This window comes from Vicugna pacos, unplaced genomic scaffold (genome assembly GCF_048564905.1).
Source record: "Vicugna pacos unplaced genomic scaffold, VicPac4 scaffold_14, whole genome shotgun sequence".
NCBI classification, from domain to species: Eukaryota; Metazoa; Chordata; class Mammalia; order Artiodactyla; family Camelidae; genus Vicugna; species Vicugna pacos.
Window position 1 is genome coordinate 3196410 of NW_027328735.1, and position 22945 is coordinate 3219354.

At 49.6% G+C, this 22945-nt stretch overlaps 1 long non-coding RNA gene across 2 annotated transcripts; it reads right to left on the bottom strand.

The window, feature by feature from the left end:
- Positions 1–342: 342 nt before the first annotated feature.
- Positions 343–14656, bottom strand: LOC140692604 (uncharacterized). Of its 2 annotated transcripts, XR_012068165.1 has the most exons (12): positions 14464–14656; positions 12891–12976; positions 12563–12610; positions 12304–12424; positions 10944–11009; positions 10081–10144; positions 8661–8728; positions 6568–6699; positions 5070–5177; positions 3058–3168; positions 2615–2676; positions 343–392 (listed from the first exon to the last, which is right to left on the bottom strand). It is a non-coding gene; the product is annotated as an uncharacterized lncRNA (long non-coding RNA). The 2 variants fall into 2 exon arrangements; XR_012068164.1 differs by lacking the exon at positions 12563–12610.
- Positions 14657–22945: the final 8289 nt, after the last annotated feature.

A 22945-nucleotide genomic window follows, 5' to 3' on the forward strand; every position in this document is an offset into this window, starting at 1 on the left:
AGTAAAGAAAAATAGCAAATTATAATGGCTTTTACATTTTAAATGCTTTTCTATGTGTCTACAATCTGCTCTATCATGAGTTATTAAGATAAACATTATCAGCTATACTCTACTTTCCTATCATGCACATTGTGACTCTAAGAAGCACGCACGCTCTAACTTACCATCTGCTGGTGGTGTACAGGTTAATGCAGTTCTTTTGACAATATATGGTTTGTAGTCTAGTTGTCTAACTACTACATAATGGAAAAGATGTAGAACTACTGGTACCACTGCCCTCGGTCTCTGTCATTTACCTTAAACATACCTGGAAAAGTAGATTCAAAAACTCATTGGCAAGAACATTTTTCACACTCCGGATCTGATATTCTTCTAGAGTTAAGATGGCCATTCTGAAAGAGAAACAATATTTAAGAATATCTTAAATCTTCATTTTCTTATATTATTTGAATTAAATTTGTTTTATTAAACTTGCAATGGTCATTTGTCTGAAAGAAAACTAATGATTTAATGTAGATGCTGTGTATTCATCCGAAAGTAGGCCAGCAAGAATAAGTTCAAAAGTAACCAAACTCTGAAGTAGTCACTCATAACGTGGGCAATTTATCACCAAAAATCTTCCTCCAGTAAGACCTGGGAAATAACTCACAGTATCTTCTGGTTCAAGGTGAAGTTTACTAACAGAACCCACAAAAGGTTCTGGGTAGAGAAAAAGGACTATTTACTAACTTTGAAAGCATTTTTCCAAACTCTTTGGATTATGCCCTTTGACCCTAACAATTTTCTAAGATCTTTAAAACATCTGGCAATATTATTAGACTTCTTAAGAGATTTAAAAGAACTAAATATATATAATAAATGAGTATCTATATTAACATTTCCTCAAAATAAAATGTAACATTACTTTCACAAGTTGAGTAAAGCAGTATTTTTTTTTTTTTGGTGTCAAAGTGTACCAAAAATTACATTTATATACAGTAGACAATATTTCTTGGCAGGCAAAAATATAACCAAATGCTTCTTACTTCATGTTTTGAACAATCACCTTAACAATCCTAGATGAATAATAATGTTCTTAGCGTTTATTACTTAATTATATTTTTATTATCTAATGATTTATTATTTAAAGATATTTAATAATATTTACTATTGATATTCATGTATTCATTCAATATATATTACCATTTATTACAAGAAAAGATTTTAAAGCACTGTGATGGTAATTAATGGCTTTCATGATGCAACTTCCATTGAAGTATATTAACACCAATGTAATGGTACAAAATAATGGGTAATATTGTCACCGTCTAGTCACCAGTGAATATGGGTAATAGGTTTGGTTGAAAGGTCCAAAATCTATTCTAAATTTTTACCATTTCATTATTATGGTTACACGGAGATGGAGCAGCTAAATGATCTTTTTTTTTAATGTTCAAAAGTACAGCCATAAGAAGAAACTCGGTCTTATATAAAAATAGACAGCAATGATAACCTCCATACTTATCAAACACCCAGAAGAAAGGCGATGGAAATTGTATCTCTACATAAGGTATTTCCTAATAGAAACTTTCCTGTGTTTCTGTTTTCATATATACCAAATAGAAATGGCTACCTTAGTTTTGGGCAGAAAAGTAAATGAAGACGGTTATCTGAATTGCCAAACAAAGATCAAGCCCTGAAAAATTCATTTCTATTATTTATTTCTATTGAGTGTCAGTTAATAAGACTATGATGATTTCTTGTGGATTTGTGATTGAAAAAAATGTTACTTATTTTTCTAAGCCTGTGTAAGGCCACTATGGTCTACATCCTACCATTTGCAACTTGGTACATGTCAACATTTGAATAGAAAGGGTAAAATTAACTCATATGTGTCTCACATATATGGATTATCTTCAGTTTCACAGGGATACATAGACATTAAGGCAAACCTATTATAATATCTTTAATAAATGTTTTGAAACTAAAAAAATTCAAGGCTTTATTCTTTGTAAAGTACATGCTTGTTTCTGCTATTATACACTTATTCTGGCTGCTATTAAAGAACTTAGGACAGACCCTCACCAATATTATTGAAAAAAAAATTTAAAAACTATATACATCACCCAAATTGAGATGAAAAATAATTTCCATCATCCCAGATATCCTATGCTCCTTCTCAGTTAACTCACCCATCTCCAAAATCACTATTGTAACACTTATTAACATTAGTTCTGTCTCTGTTCTAGAACTTCATATAAATTAAATTGTACAATGTGTTCTTTTATTGTGGCTTCTTTTGCTCAATATAAGTTTTGTCTTACCATAATGTATTAAACTGGGAGAAGTAAAGATTATAAACTACAGATGGCAAGGGCTGTCTCTACTTAATTTTTACAAAATGCCTAGCTTATAAAATATAATGTTTTTATGTAAATAACACTTAATGGAGTAGTTTAAAGGTCGAATGGGCTTTCCTTAGGGACAACTTGGAGTTATTGTAACCACAGGTCCAAATAAGCATTTAGCAGGGATGATGCAGAAGAGATTCAAGTATGTATATGTAACGTATGTATACCAATTCAGAATATAATGTATTTTTAGAAAAGAATAAATTAGTCTCTGCTAGACTCACCTTTGTGGTGTCATGTGCATTCTATGTGTCTCTACAATGTTGGATAGATCCACAAGTAATTCCTTTAAAACCAGAAACCCAAATCAGTAGTTAGGAAAGAGAAGGTATCATTTTTATTAGACAGTAGCTGAAGTATAAAATATTTTTTCGGTCAAGTTTTGTTTTTTTTTAATTCCAGAAATAGATTGCTTGTTTACCTTAAAAATTTATGACAATTTTCCAGTGGTTTCATTTTTTTTTTACATAATACATTCAGTTTATTAAATTTTCTAAGGTAAATTCTCTTCCCAATTTTGCATCTTTGGCTATGAATATTTTGAGTAGCATAATATAGAACCTAGAAGTAGTAAGAAATCTTTTTCTCAACCTCTTTTAAAAAATTCTTCACTCTATGTTCCTGTTGGAAGTTTACATGCAAGAAGATGTATACAATCAGACTTTACCAGGGTATCATCGGTGCAGTTGTCCTTCCAGACCTCTGTGCAACCACGTGTCTCTCAGTTCAACCCTACAGAGAACTCCATCACCATCAACATCAAATACCTTGAAGCAAACTAAAGAAAAGAAACTCTTATGGAGGAAAATTACTTTTATATTCTGAAGTATAATACATTTTATTACAACCTGCCCTAGTGAAATTACTTAGTTCCTCAAACAACTACATTCTGGATTAAGTTCTTATTTGGAGGAGATTGTGTCATTAAAGTCCTTTGAACTTGTAGGAATTCCTGTACACTTCACAAGTCTCTCTCCTTATATAATTAGCCAGCTTAGAGAACTCTATCCTTCATCTAAATCTAAAGTTAAATTTCTTGCAAACTGAAAAAGAAGGGCCAAGTTACTATACAATATCTCACAGATTTTGAGAAGGTAATTCAAGCTTTTAAATTAATTTCTAATATTTATAACTGATCACTTCAGAGTTGATTCTTACAATGCTGAAAATATTCCATCTACATTAAGAATCAACAAAAAGCTGGTACAGTCAGCTCCCCGTATCCATTGGTTCTGCATTCACAGGTATAAACAATAGATCAAAAGTATATATGTATATGTGTATATATATATATATATATATATATATATATATATATATATATATATATAAATTTTCCCAGAAAGTTCTCAAAAGCAAAACTTGAATTTGCTATGCACTGACAACTATTCACATATCATTTACATTGTATTTACAAATAATTACATTGTATTAGGTACTAAAAGTAATCTAGAGATGATTTAAAGTATACAAGAGGATGTGCATAGATTATATGCAAATACTATGCCATTTTACATAAGGACATGAGCATCCATGGACTTGGTATCTGAGGGGGTCTCAGAACCAATCCTCAGCAGATAATGAGAGATGACTGTATAAAGATTTTGCCTCTCCAATGTAATTAATGTGCACCCAATATTTTTGCCTAAGAACAATTTCAATTCTTCAATGAAGTTTATATACAACAAGCTAAAAATCCAAAATATCAGCACTTTGCTAATTAACGTCAATATCAGCAAAATTGCTAGTTAGTCTATTTGGTTAACTTCCACTAGTCCACTGGCAAAAAAATAAATTAAAAAAAAATTTAAGACAACAACCTCAATTGAGAAACAAAGACTTCAGCCTCTTTAATACCAGAACTTTAATGTGAACAAATAATCTATCACAAAGCCAGGTTAGAGTAATGGTATACTATCAGGGAAGATAAAAGAAATCTAAATTTTTAAGATTAAATAATTATCTACTTCACACACCCATGTAATAATTATGCTATTAAGTTAACTGAGTGCATCACAGTACAACATTACTAAAGAATATTGAACTATTAAGTATCATACCCAAAATATGCAGTATTTGTGAAGCTGTATTTTAGAAAGATGCAGAGATAATGACCCTAGTGAATATGTAAGAATTAGGTTCCAATTAAATGTAAACTGCTGCATTTTCCTAAACAAATATGGTTAAGATTTAGGAATGTAATATGCTTATAAATTATGCCATAATATTTTAGATAGGTTTAAAAGATAAATTTAGTATTTAATAAAATTGTTTTATCATAAATTTAATTTTGCTAATAAAATATCAATATACACAGTGATAGAAAATAAGTTGAAATTCAAGTTAAGCAAGACAAATTTTCTATATAGACTACCAGAAAATATTTTCTATATGCTTAACATTTTCAAACACATCATGACTGATGTAGTTCATTTATCATGAATTGTACATTTATCTGGAAAATCAACCATTATTAATAACAAAGATCTTAAATTACTCCACAGTAAAAAAGAATAGATGATTGAACCTTTACACTGACGTCAGTAAAACCTTAGCAAGAGATTGCTATTTGCAAAAGGGATGAAAATTCAAGCCTTAATCAGATGATTTTTTACATGAATGGATGCTAATTTTTTTCTCTGTATAGCTTCCAAATTTTGTGATGTTTAACACACTTACATTTCTGTCTTTCAGCCAGAGGTCCTCTGCAACAAGCTGATAGCCCACAGGATATCTCCTTAAAATCTATGTGGCTGTCATGATTTTCACCAAAAGCATTAAATAAACCTGTAAAATAGGAACACAGACAGAATAAATCACAGCCAACAAACTTTCTGTTAATAATGACATGCCTATGAAAGGAGGCATGACTCGCATAAACTGATTTAGTTTTTAAAAGTTATCAGTAGTTTCCACTGTCTTAGGAAGTTTTTCCCCCACCCCCTGGCATAATTATAACCAACATTTAACTTCCTAGAAGAAAATACTATCATTTAGTGTTTGGTTTTGTCTGCATACCTGTCTCTATCTTATATTAATTCCAAAAGTCAAAAGTGATTGTAGAATGTAAAAAATAAAAATGTATTTTAAAAATTTAACTGGAAAAATGTCAGAGACCACAATTATCCTAATTTGGAAAGACTAAGAAGAAAAAGGAAAAAAGAAGAAGAAAAGTTGAACTCTATCAAAGATATACTGTGTTGTTATTAATGAGATTCATACAGCTCCTTCATGAAGCAAAGAAAACTAACACACTATATTATAAGAGACAGAAATTCTGTACTGCAGTCTTCATTGTACCACTTAATCTGTATAACTAAATATATTAAATTTCAGAAATAAAGGGCAATTTATAATCTAATCCTGTGGTTTTTAAACTTTTCCTAAAAAATAAATGGAATCATTTTATTTTCAAATGAAATGATTTCTCAATCTCTAATTATAAAAAGGTAAAAACATAACTGCACTGCTGAAGTGGAAACCCTGTCTGTTCTAGCTCCCCTAACAAATAAATATTTCTAAAACACACTAGAAACCTGAAGAATACAGACTATTTCAAGAATCTAATTCTGTGCCCTCAAAGAGCAGAAAATTGAAGGTAAGAAGTAGTTAAATGACTTGCTAAAAGTAAGAAATTTTTTTTAAAAAGGTCTGAATCAGAAGAAGAACCCAAGCTTTCAGATTTCAAATACAGTTTTTGTGATTATCACCCACAACTGCTCCTTGTAAACCTCATTTAAAATATATATATATATATATATATATATATATATATATATATATATATATATATAGTAGTGAAAAGTTTAGAGCTAAGTGGGGACCTTAGAGATGGTCTAGTGGTTTCTTAATTTTTTAAGGGTGGGGGAAGTATACAGCAGTGGAACCTTCTTCTATATAAAAGAAATACAATAGACACTCCTCAGCTGAGGAAGAGGTGGGGTCATGTGTGGAAGCTAGAGCTTTGCCTATTCAGTGTCCACCACCCTGACCCTGCACCAGATGCTGAGGCACCACACTGGAGCACACTTTCATTATGATTGTCTTGGTCAAACTGATTTTATATATGAGAATATTCAAGTGCAGAAAGGTAAACCGACTTACACAAGGCTCCAAAGGTGGAACAAGGCTCAGGTGTTTAGCAAAGAACATTTGTAGAAAATAGAAGGATTCCCACCTTCACTCAGAGATGGACGAATTGGTGGTGAAGCCAATGGGCCAAATGTCTCTAAATCAAATCATCCAGTTCAGGATTGAGCCCTCAGCAACCAATAGCATTTCTCCAGATGAATGATGTCTGATTCTTCCACTGACAATCAAATCAAACAAGATTATAAAATCTCACTCTTCTCTTCTGGACAATTAATTAGTTCATCCTGATAATGTAACTTCTAAATACACATTTTAATTTCCCAGTTAAACTGTTAAAAAACTACCTAAAACAAAAACTCTGAAAGTCAAATATATTGTATCTAAAGTGGCATGAAAATTAAATTCAAATTAATGTAAAAGAGGCTTTAGAATGGAAAAAAATTTGCAATTTCCCATTAAGCAGGCTGTTTAATTCCAACATGTAAAATAATAAACTAAGATACTTATTTTTTGCTTCCCACACTTTTATCTGTATACCCTTTGGTGATTTTAATCTCTATCTTGGATTTGAAAATTCTTGATCATAGTCTCTCCTGGCTACACAGGTAACACACTAATAGCAGAAACTATGTTTGATTTATACTGTCACTATGGTAACCACTTACACATTTAATACTTATTAAATAAATGTACAAAGGGGATAGACCTAAGCTTCTCCTTCTTGGCCCTAAAATTCTTACTACCCCTCCTATAAAGGCAGGAGCCTCCTCTGTAGGACAGAGAGTAAATGTATCTCATGAGAAGGATTCCCCAACAAGGGCTGTCTTTTCAGCGTGCTTTTAGATGTTTTTATGGGACATTTCAATAAAAGGATCAAGGACCTAAGCTTCCCAGTATGGTGGGCGTTGTGATGGGCATGGGAGGATGCTCACTTGGGAGGATGAGATGTTAAAGACACTAACAGTGAAAAGGACAGGGCAAGATGAAGGGCGATTGGGAAACAGGACCACAGAGATGTGACATCTACTTCCCACTGTCATCTAAGTGATACCTACTTGAAAGAAACATTTCTACAGTTAAATTCTATAATGGGGGGTTATTTAAATGAAGCACAAATATACTCAATGAGTAGATCACATAATTTTTAGAGATTCAGAGTGCAGTAGCATTTTCAGAGTAGTTTTTACATCAATAACTAGTATTTATAAATTCCTGTGTGCTAAACAAGTATGTGGAATTATTTCCATTTTGCTTTTAGACTTACTACAGCTTAACGTATTCACTGCACTGATACAGAGTAATTTTTCTAATGAATAAAAATGATAATGTACAACCTTGTTAAAGATTCTTTAATTTCACCATCACCAGATTTATGAACATTTAGGCCTATGTGTCAGGCCCCGTTTCTTACCAGCTTTTTCACCAACACCTTACATTGAGGTTATATTGCATTACCCAGAGGTCAGGAAATGTTCTTTCACACATCCACATCTTTATTAGGTCCTGTGTCCTCTGAGGAGAAACATTCTCCCCACTTTCACATCCTTCAATTTTACAGCCTAACCACTAATCCTTCTCTAAACACCTTCTAATGCTTTCCAACCTCACCAGCTACCCTAGGATTTTAACTTCTCTCTTCTGCAACTGTCCTCCACTGTATATAGTATCCAATATTCAAGTGAAGTATGAGTCCTCATTTACAGGTCTGTGGCCTCTCTAGATTACAAAGTATTTGGATTCAGTAACCTTGTCCTTTCAACACTTTTGCTGCTAGAGTTCCTTTCATAGGACCTGATACATAGTAACCACACAATAAATACTTCCTGAATGAATAAATGAATGAATGAATGAATAGCCAAGGCAATCTTCACAGCCAAGGCTTCCCCAACCCAGCTCAGTATTCTTTCTGTTATATCAAAGAGACTCTGCCCCATGAAACAATAGACCCTGCACATTTTAACAAATGTATACAATTATTAGGAACTATTATTAGAACAGAGACTAGCACTACTGTTCTCATAGTTATGTCACATAAGTAGTGTATTAAAGCTCGTTCTGATTTCTTGTTTATACAAATCAGCTATGTCTGTCACCAGTTTAAATGTTAGTAATTTAGAAAACAAAAGTTATTGATTTATCTACTCATCAGAAATCATTACAACAGATCTATTTACATACCTCTTCTGTCAGTTTATATACCAACTGGAAAAGAAGGGGTGTACAGTCAACTCTGAGAGTATAATTGCCTGCAAAATAAATAAGAGAGAATTTTAATACCTCCAAATGGACTACAAACCTGTATTTAATTCTAACTTTATTTTCTAATTATAAACAATATATAACAGATTTCAAATTCAAGGCATCATTCCTGGAGAATTAAAAATAGGGTGGACCTTACAGATTATCATATTCAGTGAAGTATGTCAGACAGAGAAAGGCAAATATCACATTCTATCACTTATATGTGGAATGTAAACAAACAAAAAAATGATACAAATGAACTTATTTACAAACCAGAAATAGACTCATGACATAGAAAAGAAACTATGGTTACCCAAGGGGAAAGGGGGAAGGGAAGAGATATGTTAGGAGTTCAGGATTAACAGATATACACTATTATATATGAAACAGATAACCAACAAGGACCTACTGTATAGTACAGGGAATTATATTCAGTATCTTATAATAACCTATAATGGAAAAGAATCTAAAAACAATGTATATGTATATGTATATGTATATGTATATGTATATGTATATGTATATAACTGAGTAACTTTGCTGTACACGTGAAACTAATATTACAAATCAAATGTACTTCAGTAAAAAGAAATAAATAAAATTTTAGAATAGACAGATAGGTAGGGAGATAAATAGACAGGCAGACAGTCTGGCTAAAACTAAAACACAAGGTGGAAATAACTATTCAGGAGCCAGAGAGGCTGCAGCACACACTCAGGATAGGAGACTGCAGAGGCGGACTCTGCTGCTAAGGCTGCAGCTCCTGCAGTAAAAGTAAGGGTCATTGCTCATTACGGCAGCAGTACCTAGGGGTCTTTGGCAAAGGAAGTGGTAAGGCCATAATGTTCATGTTTTTATTCATTTATTCAATTCAATATGAAGACTTTAGACTAGAGCATGTCAGTAACTAACATGTGTCCTGTGACACTTACCTAGAAATAACCATAATACGATGAAAGCCTACAGATGCACATGCCACATGTCAGGGTCAAAAGGAAGTTTGTAGTGGGTGCTTATTTCAGAGTTGTTCCAATACATACAGGAACTATTTCTGTATGAAATATTTTAGCCCAACTTTTAAAAATAGCTCCACAGGAAGAATGTCAAAAGTACTAAAGTTTTAAGTAGTAATCCAAGATAGGCAAATGGTAAATATACTAAAGAAATTAGGATCAATAGCTTAGTTATGAATCATATTGATTCATTTGAATCATAATAATGTTCTCTCTGGTAAAATGGAGAAATGGAGGTATTATTGAGGCATCTCATAGAAAGAGGATAATCCTAGTTTATGAGTTGGAGTTGATAGACTTAAATACTGGTATACTATTTAATGACAATCTGAAATAAAATTTACCTTCTGTGTATGAGTCTGCATTGATATATGCAACCTCTCTCTCCTGGAGTGTTTTCACATTCTCCTGTAGTTGAAGCAAAGCAGTCACTTAACTCACAGCATTTACAGTTTTGGAAATACAAGCAAAACAAATTAATTCAGTAAAAGAGTGGTTTGCAGATACCATTATAAATCAAACACCTATGCTTTTGACCATAATTTTAAGAAAATGCTATTAACTGGTTGATAATATTAATGCAATTAAAACAAGAAAGAAAAATATTAGTGATGCTGTAGCCACTGTTAATAGCAACAGCAGGGAGACCCAGAGGAAAACTGCCCCTGATCCCCTGCACCATAATATGAAGGGGGAAGGCTCGGAGATGCTCAGCCTCACCCTGGATCTACTGGAAGAGGACTGCTCAAAGTAAGGCCTGGAAATCTGTATTTTTAAAAGGTGTCTCTGGAAATCCTTACAGACATTAAAGTATGAGATCCCTTGATGTTGGGGATCCAAGTAACTTTACCATATTAAAAGTGAGGAAGTTGGAAATTTGATTTATCAAGAATTTTTTGAAAGAGAAGATATTGATGAAAAAGAAAAATATAGGAGGGGAGGATAGAGAAAAAAACTCGAGGGAGAGAAGAGTGGCTATTAGGACAAAGACAAGACATTTCTCACACATACATGCACACACGCACACACATTCTAGAAAAATACAGCAGAAGAAGACTAATGCCATCACACAACATGGGAATATGCAGAGAGAACTCTTTTCTTCTCTCTGTTTCTCTCTCTCTCTCTAGCTTGCTACCTTATAAAAGCAGTTACAGTAAAAACATTTAAAGCTGTGAGTGGTCATCCCACAAATGAGAATTCTCACCTCTGCGCTTGACCACATGGGATAGATGACAGCTGATTCTGCGGCAGAGTATCCATTATGACAGAGCTACAGTAGAAATAAAAAAGATTCCTTAATTATATGTAAAGGTAAATGTGCTGCTGAATATGATCAAGAAGCTAGTAGAAAATGGGAAACAATATTCAAATTGTCTTTTAACTCACATGAATTTAAATTAATGCAAGGCATATTATCTTGTATCTTGGATTTATTTTATCTGTATTTTAAGCTGCTTAAATTATAAAAAGACACATGTATTTCTATATACATGTGTTCACAAGAAATTACATATTTCTAAAAGTAAATGACCTTAATGAATAAGCTCTGATTCATCTAAATAAGTGTATTATGAAATGCATGTTCATAACAACAACATAATAGTAAGACTTTGCCATATAAATGGAATCAAATGTGATACAAGTAAATGTGATTTTATTCCCATACTTATTTGATTCATATTATTATTTTAAAGTATGCAGAAATGAGTCAGAAGGAAAGCATTTTAAAAACCATTCACAATAATAAGAAAGATATGACATTCTTTAAATCAATTCTATAAAATTTGGACTCATAAATGAACAAAACAGAGGATAGTCACAGGAAAGTGCTTTTTGGTGCGCCTGCCTTTAAAAAAATACACAAGCCTACCTTGAACATGTAAGAACTTAGAGTTACTGGACAGAGAGCATAAGGGAAGAAGATGAAAGAAGGGGGTCTATGAGAGACACTTTAAAATAAAGCATTAAGAGCCAGTGACAAATGAAAATTAATCATAATTGAATTAAAAATAAATCCTTGAAATTTTAGAGTAATTCAATTTACAAAATCATTGTATTACACTCCCCAACCAGGCACTTTTGTAAATGGTAAAATATACCTATGGTTACAATTTAGTGTTGAATCCATAAAGGAGAGACTATAATCAGAGTATAGTCATCTAAAAAGAGCATGTTGTTTTCCTGGATAGAAGAAATCCAAGGAAAGTGTAAAAACTTGAAAATTAATGCCAAGGATCTAAATCAGATTTTCAATAGGCTAATTCACTTGTCAGAAGTAGTTTCCTAGGTTTGACTATTTTCTGAGCTTACAGATTTTACTTACTTATCACAAAACCAATATAAATAGAAACTAAAATATTTTAAAAATAATGAAAAAATTGGTTTGTGCTTAGTAATTAAGAGGTTGTTCTGTTTTGCCAAACTGATGTAAAAGCAAAAACAAACTCTATTTCTTAAATTTTCCTGTTTTTATCCAATTTAAAACAGTATCAGGTAATGGAACACATCTGTGATTACCCTGAGATACATGTTGACCAAGAAGATATGTTTACTGTCTTAGTTACCTCAGCCCATTTGTGGAACCCAGAAGTCCAAATTTTTCTGCATCCCAGCTGGCAAAAATGGCAGTTCTTCTCAGTCTTCAGCTTGAAATCATTGTTAACATACATGGTTAGGTACATCTGCCTAAAAACAAAGGAAAATTCACTGAAGTCACTTTCTGTCATCACTTGCCATGGAAACATTATTTACCTCTACTAATCAGTTTTCCAAAATTCTGGACAACTTCTTATAAATCAGCAGTTCCACTGGTTAGGTCAATACCTCCAAATACCCAGAAGTCCTGATGATCTCCCAGAATAACACATCTGTCTGGAAAGGAAGGCATTCAAAAGAATGACAACTTAGAATGTATTATAAAGAGCAGTAATTTATGTTTTTAAATTAAACTTCCTCCTGCTTGAGTTTCCTCCATAGAAAACATCAAGGTACTGTCTCCTTTTAGAATTTACCTTTTTTTCCCCACATTTAATTATATCACATCAACCAGGAAAAAAATATTAAGAGTTGATTAAGATTTACCTTCTCTTACTCCTGTAATCTTTGTAAAAACAAAATGTTTTAAGACATTTTAAAAAATTCACCAACTCACCAAGTTTCACAGATCCTCAGGTAGTTCTGATTACATCATAAATGCTTGTGACTTTCTTGAAGTTATGAACATGCATTTTAACCTTCCTAGAATTTCACAAAGGGAACAAATTACTTCACATAGAGCATTATGTCTAACAGGTTCCTTCCAATGTTTTATTATAAGTCTCAGAAGTACAGAAAACTGTTTAATAAGATGATAAATTCCCATATGCCCACCACCTAAATTCAATCATTGTTAATACTGTTGAACTATTTGCAAGCGAGTTGTGCAAATCATGACAGTTGTCTCCTATGTATTTAAGAATGCACCTTACGGTGAAATCAAATAAAAAAATCAGTATTTTATATTTTTCCTCCCTCATAGCTCTATTGTTGGTATTTATTTAAACTCCAAAATTATTACTCAACATGAAAAAGAATCTTGTTCTTAGCAATTTTTTTTTTAAAAAAAATGTGTATTTGTCCATTTAGAGCTCAAATCAATTAAGGGATATAAGCCCCAGGTGCTTTTTTTTGGTATTTTGACCAGGGAAGATTTCTGTTTCTGACTTTTCTCTTAAACTGTTACTGAAGCTACATGCTCTGTTTTCCTTGTGTCTGTATGTATCTGTTTATAAATCACATTTTTCATTGTGTACCTCTAGAGGGTATTAATACATGAGATAATAAAGTCTCCTATGTTAAAGGAACTCTGTTCTAATTGAGTTAAATAAACACTTTTTAAAAATTCTTATAAAATAAAACTGAACTTCTAATACCTTAAGAGTTCTGAAATTTTAAAACAAGCTTCTTACAGAACTTACAAAATACTTGCAGAATCCAAATTCAAATTGCTAAGGCAAATCATTAATCAACAAGGCTCATTCAACCATTTTAGTTTAATAAAAAACAGCTATCTCCTCTGATTCATCAGTGTGAAGTTTCCCTTTCCCTCTACATTTCAAGCCAGTCAAACTAAAGTTCTGATCATGCCATGCTCTTTCCCAGCCCTGCACAAGCTGTCCTCTGCAGCTGGCGTTTACTGCCTGTCTTGATTCCGTGGAAAACTTACTGTTTGTGTAAAATTAAGCTCAATGAGCACATGTTCTGTGGTCATGCCTCCTTAATACCAGAACTGTCTGGGGTTAGTAACAGTAACGACTATGATGGTAAGCGCACTGGGCCATGTAGCAGTTACGCGTTCACCACTGTGACCACTTAACCCTCCCCCGCAGAAGTGATCGGTGAACTTCGCTCCTTTCCCCCTTCTCTCCTACTCCTTCCCTTAAGTTAACCTAGTATTTTGCATGTACAGTGTTTTGACAGTTATCTGAAACACTGTTTTAAACCGTCAGTTGAAAAGGGAAGACAAAATGTTACACCTGGCCCAGAGGAGGAGAGGGGTGGGGAGTGGCTCAGAGAAAGCCGAACAGGACGCGCGGCCCCCGATCACAACACAGCCCTGTTCCTTCCCGAGTTTCGTAGCCGGGAAAGCAGAGGCGTGGGGCCCGGACCGCTTCGGGGCCTTCGTGGGAGGCCGAGGGAGGGACGGAGACCCGCGCAGGGCTGGGGAGGGGCCCGCAGGGACTCACCGTCTGTGCAGCGGCTCCTGACCCACAGCTGGGCGGGCGGCGGTGGCGGTAGAGGCTGCGGTGCCGGCTGAAGGGGTGAGGCGGCATCGGCGGCGGTACCGGCTGAGGCGGCGGCCGCTGCGGTGCCAGCTGAGGGGGCTGGGAGGGCGGCGGTGGCGGTTGAGGCTGCGATGCCGGCTGAAGGGGCTGAGACGGCTGCGCGGCGGTACCGGCTGAGGGGGCCGAGGCGGCGGCGGCGGCTGCGGTGCCGGCTGAGGGGGCTGGGGGGTCGGCGGCTGCGGTGACGGCTGAGGGGGGTGGGCGGGCGGCGGTGGCGGTAGAGGCTGCGGTGCCGGCTGAAGGGGCCGAGGCGGCGGCGGCTGCGGTGCCGGCTGAAGGGGCCGAGGCGGCGGCGGCTGCGGTGCCGGCTGAGGGGGCCAAGGCGGCGGCGGCTGCGGTGCCGGCTGAAGGGGCTGAGACGGCGTCGGCGGCCGTGCCTGCTGAGGCGGCATCGGCGCCGGTACCGGCTGAAGCGGGTGGCGGCTGCGGTGCCGGGTGAGGGGGCTGGAGGTTCGGCGGCTGCGGTGCCGGCTGAGGGGGCTGAGGCGGCATCGGCGGCGTTACCTGCTGAGGCGGCTGTTCCGGCTGAGGGGGCCGAGGCGGCGGCGGCTGCAGTGCCGGCTGAGGGGGCTGAGGCGGCATCGGGGGCGGTCCCGGCTGAAGCGGCGGCGGCTGCGGTGCCAGCTGAGGGGGCTGGGCGGGCGGCGGTGGCGGTAGAGGCTGCGGTGCCGGCTGAAGGGGCTGAGGCGGCATCGGGGGCGGTACCTGCTGAGGCGGCTGTTCCGGCTGAGGGGGCCGAGGCGGCGGCGGCTGCGGTGCCGGCTGAGGGGGCTGGGCGGGCGGCGGTGGAGGTTGAGGGGGCTGGGCGGTCCGCGGTGGCGGTAGAGGCTGCGGTGCCGGCTGAAGGCGCTGAGCCGGCGGCGGTTGCGGTGCCGGCTGAAGGGGCTGAGGCGGCATCGGCGGCGTTACCGCCTGAGGCGGCTGTTCCGGCTGAGGGGGCCGAGGCGGCGGCAGCTGCAGTGCAAGCTGAACGGGCTGAAGCGGCGGCGGTTGCGGTGCCGGCTGAGGTGGCTGGGAGGGCGGCGATGGCGGTTGAGGCTGCGATGCCGGCTGAAGGGGCTGAGACGGCGTCGGCGGCCGTGCCTTCTGAGGCGGCATCGGCGCCGGTACCGGCTGAAGCCGTGGCGGCTGCGGTGCCGCGTGAGGGGGCTGGGGGTTCGGCGGCAGCGGTGCCGGCTGAGGGGTCCGAGGCGGCGGCAGCTGCGGTGCCGGCTGAGGGGGCTGGGCGGTCGGCGGTGGCGGTAGAGGCTGCGGTGCCGGCTGAAGGGGCCGAGGCGGCGGCGGCTGCGGTGCCGGCTGTGGGGGCTGGGCGGTCGGCGGTGGCGGTAGAGGCTGCGGGTGCCGGCTGAAGGGGCCGAGGCGGCAGCAGCTGCGGTGCCGGCTGTGGGGGCTGGGCGGTCGGCGGTGGCGGTAGAGGCTGCGGTGCCGGCTGAAGGGGCCGAGGCGGCGGCGGCTGCGGTGCCGGCTGAGGGGGCTGGGGGGTCAGCGGCTGCGGTGCCGGTTGAGGGGGCTGGGAGGGCGGCGATGGCGGTTGAGGCTGCGATGCTGGCTGAAGGGGCTGAGACGGCGTCGGCGGCCGTGCCTGCTGAGGCGGCATCGGCGCAGGTACCGGCTGAAGCGGGTGGCGGCTGCGGTGCCGGCTGAGGGGGCTGGGCGGGCGGCGGTGGCGGTAGAGTCTGTGATGCCGGCTGAAGGGGCCGAGGCGGCGGCGGCTGCGGTGCCGGCTGAAGGGGCTGAGGCGGCATCGGCGGCGTTACCTGCTGAGGCGGCTGTTCCGGCTGAGGGGGCCGAGGCGGCGGCGGCTGCAGTGCCGGCTGAGGGGGCTGAGGCGGCATCGGCGGCGGTCCCGGCTGAAGCAGCGGCGGCTGCGGTGCCAGCTGAGGGGGCTGGGCGGGCGGCGGTGCCGGTAGAGGCTGCGGTGCCGGCTGAAGGGGCTGAGGCGGCGGCAGCTGCAGTGCCGGCTGAAGGGGCTGAAGCGGCGGCGGTTGCGGTGCCGGCTGAGGGGGCTGGGAGGGCGGCGATGGCGGTTGAGGCTGCGATGCCGGCTGAAGGGGCTGATACGGCGTCGGCGGCCGTGCCTGCTGAGGCGGCATCGGCGCCGGTACCGGCTGAAGCGGTGGCGGCTGCGGTGCCGGGTGAGGGGGCTGGAGGTTCGGCGGCTGCGGTGCCGGCTGAGGGGGCTGGGCGGGCGGCGGGTGGCGGTAGAGGCTGCGGTGCCGGCTGAAGGGGCTGAGGCGGCATCGGCGGCGTTACCTGCTGAGGCGGCTGTTCCGGCTGAGGGGGCCGAGGCGGCGGCGGCTGCAGTGCCGGCTGAAGGGGCTGAGGCGGCATCAGCGGCGGTCCCGGCTGAAGCGGCGGCGGCTGCGGTGCCAGCTGAGGGGGCTGGGCGGGCGGCGGTGCCGGTAGAGGCGGCTGTTCCGGCTGAGGGGGCCGAGGCGGCGGCGGTTGCGGTGCCGGCTGAGGGGGCTGGGAGGGCGGCGATGGCGGTTGAGGCTGCGATGCCGGCTGAAGGGGCTGATACGGCGTCGGCGGCCGTGCCTGCTGAGGCGGCATCGGCGCCGGTACCGGCTGAAGCGGTGGCGGCTGCGGTGCCGGGTGAGGGGGCTGGAGGTTCGGCGGCTGCGGTGCCGGCTGAGGGGGCTGAGGCGGCATCGGCGGCGTTACCTGCTGAGGCGGCTGTTCCGGCTGAGGGGGCCGAGGCGGCGGCGGCTGCAGTGCCGGCTGAGGGGGCTGAGGCGGCATCGGGGGCGGTCCCGGCTGAAGCGGCGGCGGCTGCGGTGCCAGCTGAGGGGGCTGGGCGGGCGGCGGTGGCGGTAGAGGCTGCGGTGCCGGCTGAAGGGGCTGAGGCGGCATCGGGGGCGGTACCTGCTGAGGCGGCTGTTCCGGCTGAGGGGGCCGAGGCGGCGGCGGCTGCGGTGCCGGCTGAGGGGGCTGGGCGGGCGGCGGTGGAGGTTGAGGGGGCTGGGCGGTCCGCGGTGGCGGTAGAGGCTGCGGTGCCGGCTGAAGGCGCTGAGCCGGCGGCGGTTGCGGTGCCGGCTGAAGGGGCTGAGGCGGCATCGGCGGCGTTACCGGCTGAGGCGGCTGTTCCGGCTGAGGGGGCCGAGGCGGCGGCAGCTGCAGTGCAAGCTGAACGGGCTGAAGCGGCGGCGGTTGCGGTGCCGGCTGAGGTGGCTGGGAGGGCGGCGATGGCGGTTGAGGCTGCGATGCCGGCTGAAGGGGCTGAGACGGCGTCGGCGGCCGTGCCTTCTGAGGCGGCATCGGCGCCGGTACCGGCTGAAGCCGTGGCGGCTGCGGTGCCGCGTGAGGGGGCTGGGGGTTCGGCGGCTGCGGTGCCGGCTGAGGGGTCCGAGGCGGCGGCAGCTGCGGTGCCGGCTGAGGGGGCTGGGCGGTCGGCGGTGGCGGTAGAGGCTGCGGTGCCGGCTGAAGGGGCCGAGGCGGCGGCGGCTGCGGTGCCGGCTGTGGGGGCTGGGCGGTCGGCGGTGGCGGTAGAGGCTGCGGTGCCGGCTGAAGGGGCCGAGGCGGCAGCAGCTGCGGTGCCGGCTGTGGGGGCTGGGCGGTCGGCGGTGGCGGTAGAGGCTGCGGTGCCGGCTGAAGGGGCCGAGGCGGCGGCGGCTGCGGTGCCGGCTGAGGGGGCTGGGGGGTCAGCGGCTGCGGTGCCGGTTGAGGGGGCTGGGAGGGCGGCGATGGCGGTTGAGGCTGCGATGCTGGCTGAAGGGGGTGAGACGGCGTCGGCGGCCGTGCCTGCTGAGGCGGCATCGGCGCAGGTACCGGCTGAAGCGGTGGCGGCTGCGGTGCCGGCTGAGGGGGCTGGGCGGGCGGCGGTGGCGGTAGAGTCTGTGATGCCGGCTGAAGGGGCCGAGGCGGCGGCGGCTGCGGTGCCGGCTGAAGGGGCTGAGGCGGCATCGGCGGCGTTACCTGCTGAGGCGGCTGTTCCGGCTGAGGGGGCCGAGGCGGCGGCGGCTGCAGTGCCGGCTGAGGGGGCTGAGGCGGCATCGGCGGCGGTCCCGGCTGAAGCAGCGGCGGCTGCGGTGCCAGCTGAGGGGGCTGGGCGGGCGGCGGTGCCGGTAGAGGCTGCGGTGCCGGCTGAAGGGGCTGAGGCGGCGGCAGCTGCAGTGCCGGCTGAAGGGGCTGAAGCGGCGGCGGTTGCGGTGCCGGCTGAGGGGGCTGGGAGGGCGGCGATGGCGGTTGAGGCTGCGATGCCGGCTGAAGGGGCTGATACGGCGTCGGCGGCCGTGCCTGCTGAGGCGGCATCGGCGCCGGTACCGGCTGAAGCGGTGGCGGCTGCGGTGCCGGGTGAGGGGGCTGGAGGTTGGGCGGCTGCGGTGCCGGCTGAAGGGGCTGAGGCGGCATCGGCGGCGTTACCTGCTGAAGCGGCGGCGGCTGCGGTGCCAGCTGAGGGGGCTGGGCGGGCGGCGGTGCTGGTAGAGGCTGCGGTGCTGGCTGAAGGGGCTGAGGCGGCATCGGCGGCGTTACCTGCTGAGGCGGCTGTTCCGGCTGAGGGGGCCGAGGCGGCGGCGGCTGCGGTGCCGGCTGAAAGGGCTGAGACGGCGTCGGCGGCCGTGCCTGCTGAGGCGGCATCGGCGCCGGTACCGGCTGAAGCGGTGGCGGCTGCGGTGCCGGGTGAGGGGGCTGGAGGTTCGGCGGCTGCGGTGCAGGCTGAGGGGTCCGAGGCGGCGGCGGCTGCGGTGCCGGCTGAGGGGGCTGGGCGGGCGGCGGTGGCGGTAGAGGCTGCGGTGCCGGCTGAAGGGGCTGAGGCGGCATCGGCGGCGTTACCTGCTGAAGCGGCGGCGGCTGCGGTGCCAGCTGAGGGGGCTGGGCGGGCGGCGGTGCTGGTAGAGGCTGCGGTGCTGGCTGAAGGGGCTGAGGCGGCATCGGCGGCGTTACCTGCTGAGGCGGCTGTTCCGGCTGAGGGGGCCGAGGCGGCGGCGGCTGCGGTGCCGGCTGAAAGGGCTGAGACGGCGTCGGCGGCCGTGCCTGCTGAGGCGGCATCGGCGCCGGTACCGGCTGAAGCGGTGGCGGCTGCGGTGCCGGGTGAGGGGGCTGGAGGTTCGGCGGCTGCGGTGCAGGCTGAGGGGTCCGAGGCGGCGGCGGCTGCGGTGCCGGCTGAGGGGGCTGGGCGGGCGGCGGTGGCGGTAGAGGCTGCGGTGCCGGCTGAAGGGGCTGAGGCGGCATCGGCGGCGTTACCTGCTGAGGCGGCTGTTCCGGCTGAGGGGGCCGAGGCGGCGGCGGCTGCAGTGCCGGCTGAGGCGGCATCGGCGGCGGTCCCGGCTGAAGCGGCGGCGGCTGCGGTGCCAGCTGAGGGGGCTGGGCGGGCGGCGGTGCCGGTAGAGGCTGCGGTGCCGGCTGAAGGGGCTGAGGCGGCGGCGGCTGCGGTGCCGGCTGAAGGGGCCGAGGCGGCGGCGGCGGCGGTATCGGCTGAAGCAGCGGCGGCTGCGGTGCCAGCTGAGGGGGCTGGGCGGGCGGCGGTGCCGGTAGAGGCGGCTGTTCCGGCTGAGGGGGCCGAGGCGGCGGCGGCTGCGGTGCCGGCTGAAGGGGCTGAGGCGGCGGCAGCTGCAGTGCCGGCTGAAGGGGCTGAAGCGGCGGCGGTTGCGGTGCCGGCTGAGGGGGCTGGGAGGGCGGCGATGGCGGTTGAGGCTGCGATGCCGGCTGAAGGGGCTGATACGGCGTCGGCGGCCGTGCCTGCTGAGGCGGCATCGGCGCCGGTACCGGCTGAAGCGGGTGGCGGCTGCGGTGCCGGGTGAGGGGGCTGGAGGTTCGGCGGCTGCGGTGCCGGCTGAGGGGGCTGGGCGGGCGGCGGTGGCGGTAGAGGCTGCGGTGCCGGCTGAAGGGGCTGAGGCGGCATCGGCGGCGTTACCTGCTGAGGCGGCTGTTCCGGCTGAGGGGGCCGAGGCGGCGGCGGCTGCAGTGCCGGCTGAGGGGGCTGAGGCGGCATCGGGGGCGGTCCCGGCTGAAGCGGCGGCGGCTGCGGTGCCAGCTGAGGGGGCTGGGCGGGCGGCGGTGGCGGTAGAGGCTGCGGTGCCGGCTGAAGGGGCTGAGGCGGCATCGGGGGCGGTACCTGCTGAGGCGGCTGTTCCGGCTGAGGGGGCCGAGGCGGCGGCGGCTGCGGTGCTGGCTGAAAGGGCTGAGACGGCGTCGGCGGCCGTGCCTGCTGAGGCGGCATCGGCCTCGGTACCGGCTGAAGCGGTGGCGGCTGCGGTGCCGGGTGAGGGGGCTGGAGGTTCGGCGGCTGCGGTGCAGGCTGAGGGGTCCCAGGCAGCGGCGGCTGCGGTGCCGGCTGAGGGGGCTGGGCGGGCGGCTGTGCCGGCTGAGGGGGCTGGGCGGGCGGCGGTGCCGGCTGTGGGGGCTGGGCGGTCGGCGGTGGCGGTAGAGGCTGCGGTGCCGGCTGAAGGGGCCGAGGCGGCGGCGGCTGCGGTGCCGGCTGAGGGGGCTGGGAGGGCGGCGGTGGCGGTTGAGGCTGCGATGCCGGCTGAAGGGGCTGAGACGGAGGCGGCGGCCGTGCCTGCTGAGGCGGCATCGGCGCCGGTACCGGCTGAAGCGGTGGCGCCTGCGGTGACGGGTGAGGGGGCTGGAGGTTCGGCGGCTGCGGTGCCGGCTGAGGGGCCTGGGCGGGCGGCGGTGGCGGTAGAGGCTGCGGTGCCGGCTGAAGGGGCTGAGGCGGCATCGGCGGCGTTACCGGCTGAGGCGGCTGTTCCGGCTGATGGGGCCGAGGCGGCGGCGGCTGCGGTGCCGGCTGAAGGGGCTGAGGCGGCGGCAGCTGCAGTGCCGGCTGAAGGGGCTGAAGCGGCGGCGGTTGCGGTGCCGGTTGAGGGGGCTGGGAGGGCGGCGATGGCGGTTGAGGCTGCGATGCCGGCTGAAGGGGCTGAGACGGCGTCGGCGGCCGTGCCTGCTGAGGCGGCATCGGCGCCGGTACCGGCTGAAGCGGGTGGCGGCTGCGGTGCCGGCTGAGGGGGCTGGGCGGGCGGCGGTGGCGGTAGAGTCTGCGATGCCGGCTGAAGGGGCCGAGGCGGCGGCGGCTGCGGTGCCGGCTGAAGGGGCCGAGGCGGCGGCGGCTGCGGTGCCGGCTGAAGGGGCTGAGGCGGCATCGGCGGCGTTACCTGCTGAGGCGGCTGTTCCGGCTGAGGGGGCCGAGGCGGCGGCGGCTGCAGTGCCGGCTGAGGGGGCTGAGGCGGCATCGGCGGCGGTCCCGGCTGAAGCGGCGGCGGCTGCGGTGCCAGCTGAGGGGGCTGGGCGGGCGGCGGTGCCGGTAGAGGCTGCGGTGCCGGCTGAAGGGGCCGAGGCGGCGGCGGCTGCGGTGCCGGCTGAAGGGGCCGAGGCGGCGGCGGCGGCGGTATCGGCTGAAGCAGCGGCGGCTGCGGTGCCAGCTGAGGGGGCTGGGCGGGCGGCGGTGCCGGTAGAGGCTGCGGTGCCGGCTGAAGGGGCTGAGGCGGCGGCAGCTGCAGTGCCGGCTGAAGGGGCTGAAGCGGCGGCGGTTGCGGTGCCGGCTGAGGGGGCTGGGAGGGCGGCGATGGCGGTTGAGGCTGCGATGCCGGCTGAAGGGGCTGATACGGCGTCGGCGGCCGTGCCTGCTGAGGCGGCATCGGCGCCGGTACCGGCTGAAGCCGTGGCGGCTGCGGTGCCGGGTGAGGGGGCTGGAGGTTCGGCGGCTGCGATGCCGGCTGAGGGGGCCGAGGCGGCGGCGGCTGCAGTGCCGGCTGAGGGGGCTTAGGCGGCATCGGCGGCGGTCCCGGCTGAAGCGGCGGCGGCTGCGGTGCCAGCTGAGGGGGCTGGGCGGGCGGCGGTGGCGGTAGAGGCTGCGGTGCCGGCTGAAGGGGCATCGGCGGCATCGGCGGCGTTACCGGCTGAGGCGGCTGTTCCGGCTGAGGGGGCCGAGGCGGCGGCGGCTGCGATGCCGGCTGAAGGGGCTTAGACGGCGTCGGCTGCCGTGCCTGCTGAGGCGGCATCGGCGCCGGTACCGGCTGAAGCGGTGGCGGCTGCGGTGCCGGGTGAGGTGGCTGGGGGTTCGGCGGCTGCGGTGCCGGCTGAGGGGGCTGGGCGGGCGGCGGTGCCGGCTGAGGGGGCTGAGGCGGCATCGGCGGCGGTATCGGCTGATGGGATGAAGCGGCGGCGGCTGCGATGCCGGCTTAGGGGGCTGAGGCGGCGGCGGCGGCTGCTGGAAGGACTTGAGGGACTCGAAGGCCTTCACCATCTTTTCCAGGGTCGCCATGGCGGCCTCCCGCCACGCGGGGACAGCCCCCGGAGTCGCCGATCCGACCGGCGTCTCTGGTCAGCAGCGGTGGCAGTAAACGGGGCTCGGGGCCGCCAGCAGTTGCGGACCCCAAGCGCGCGGCCATCTTGGAATCGTCCCGACAGTCCCCGCGGCCCTGCGTCCTGCCACGCTCCGCCG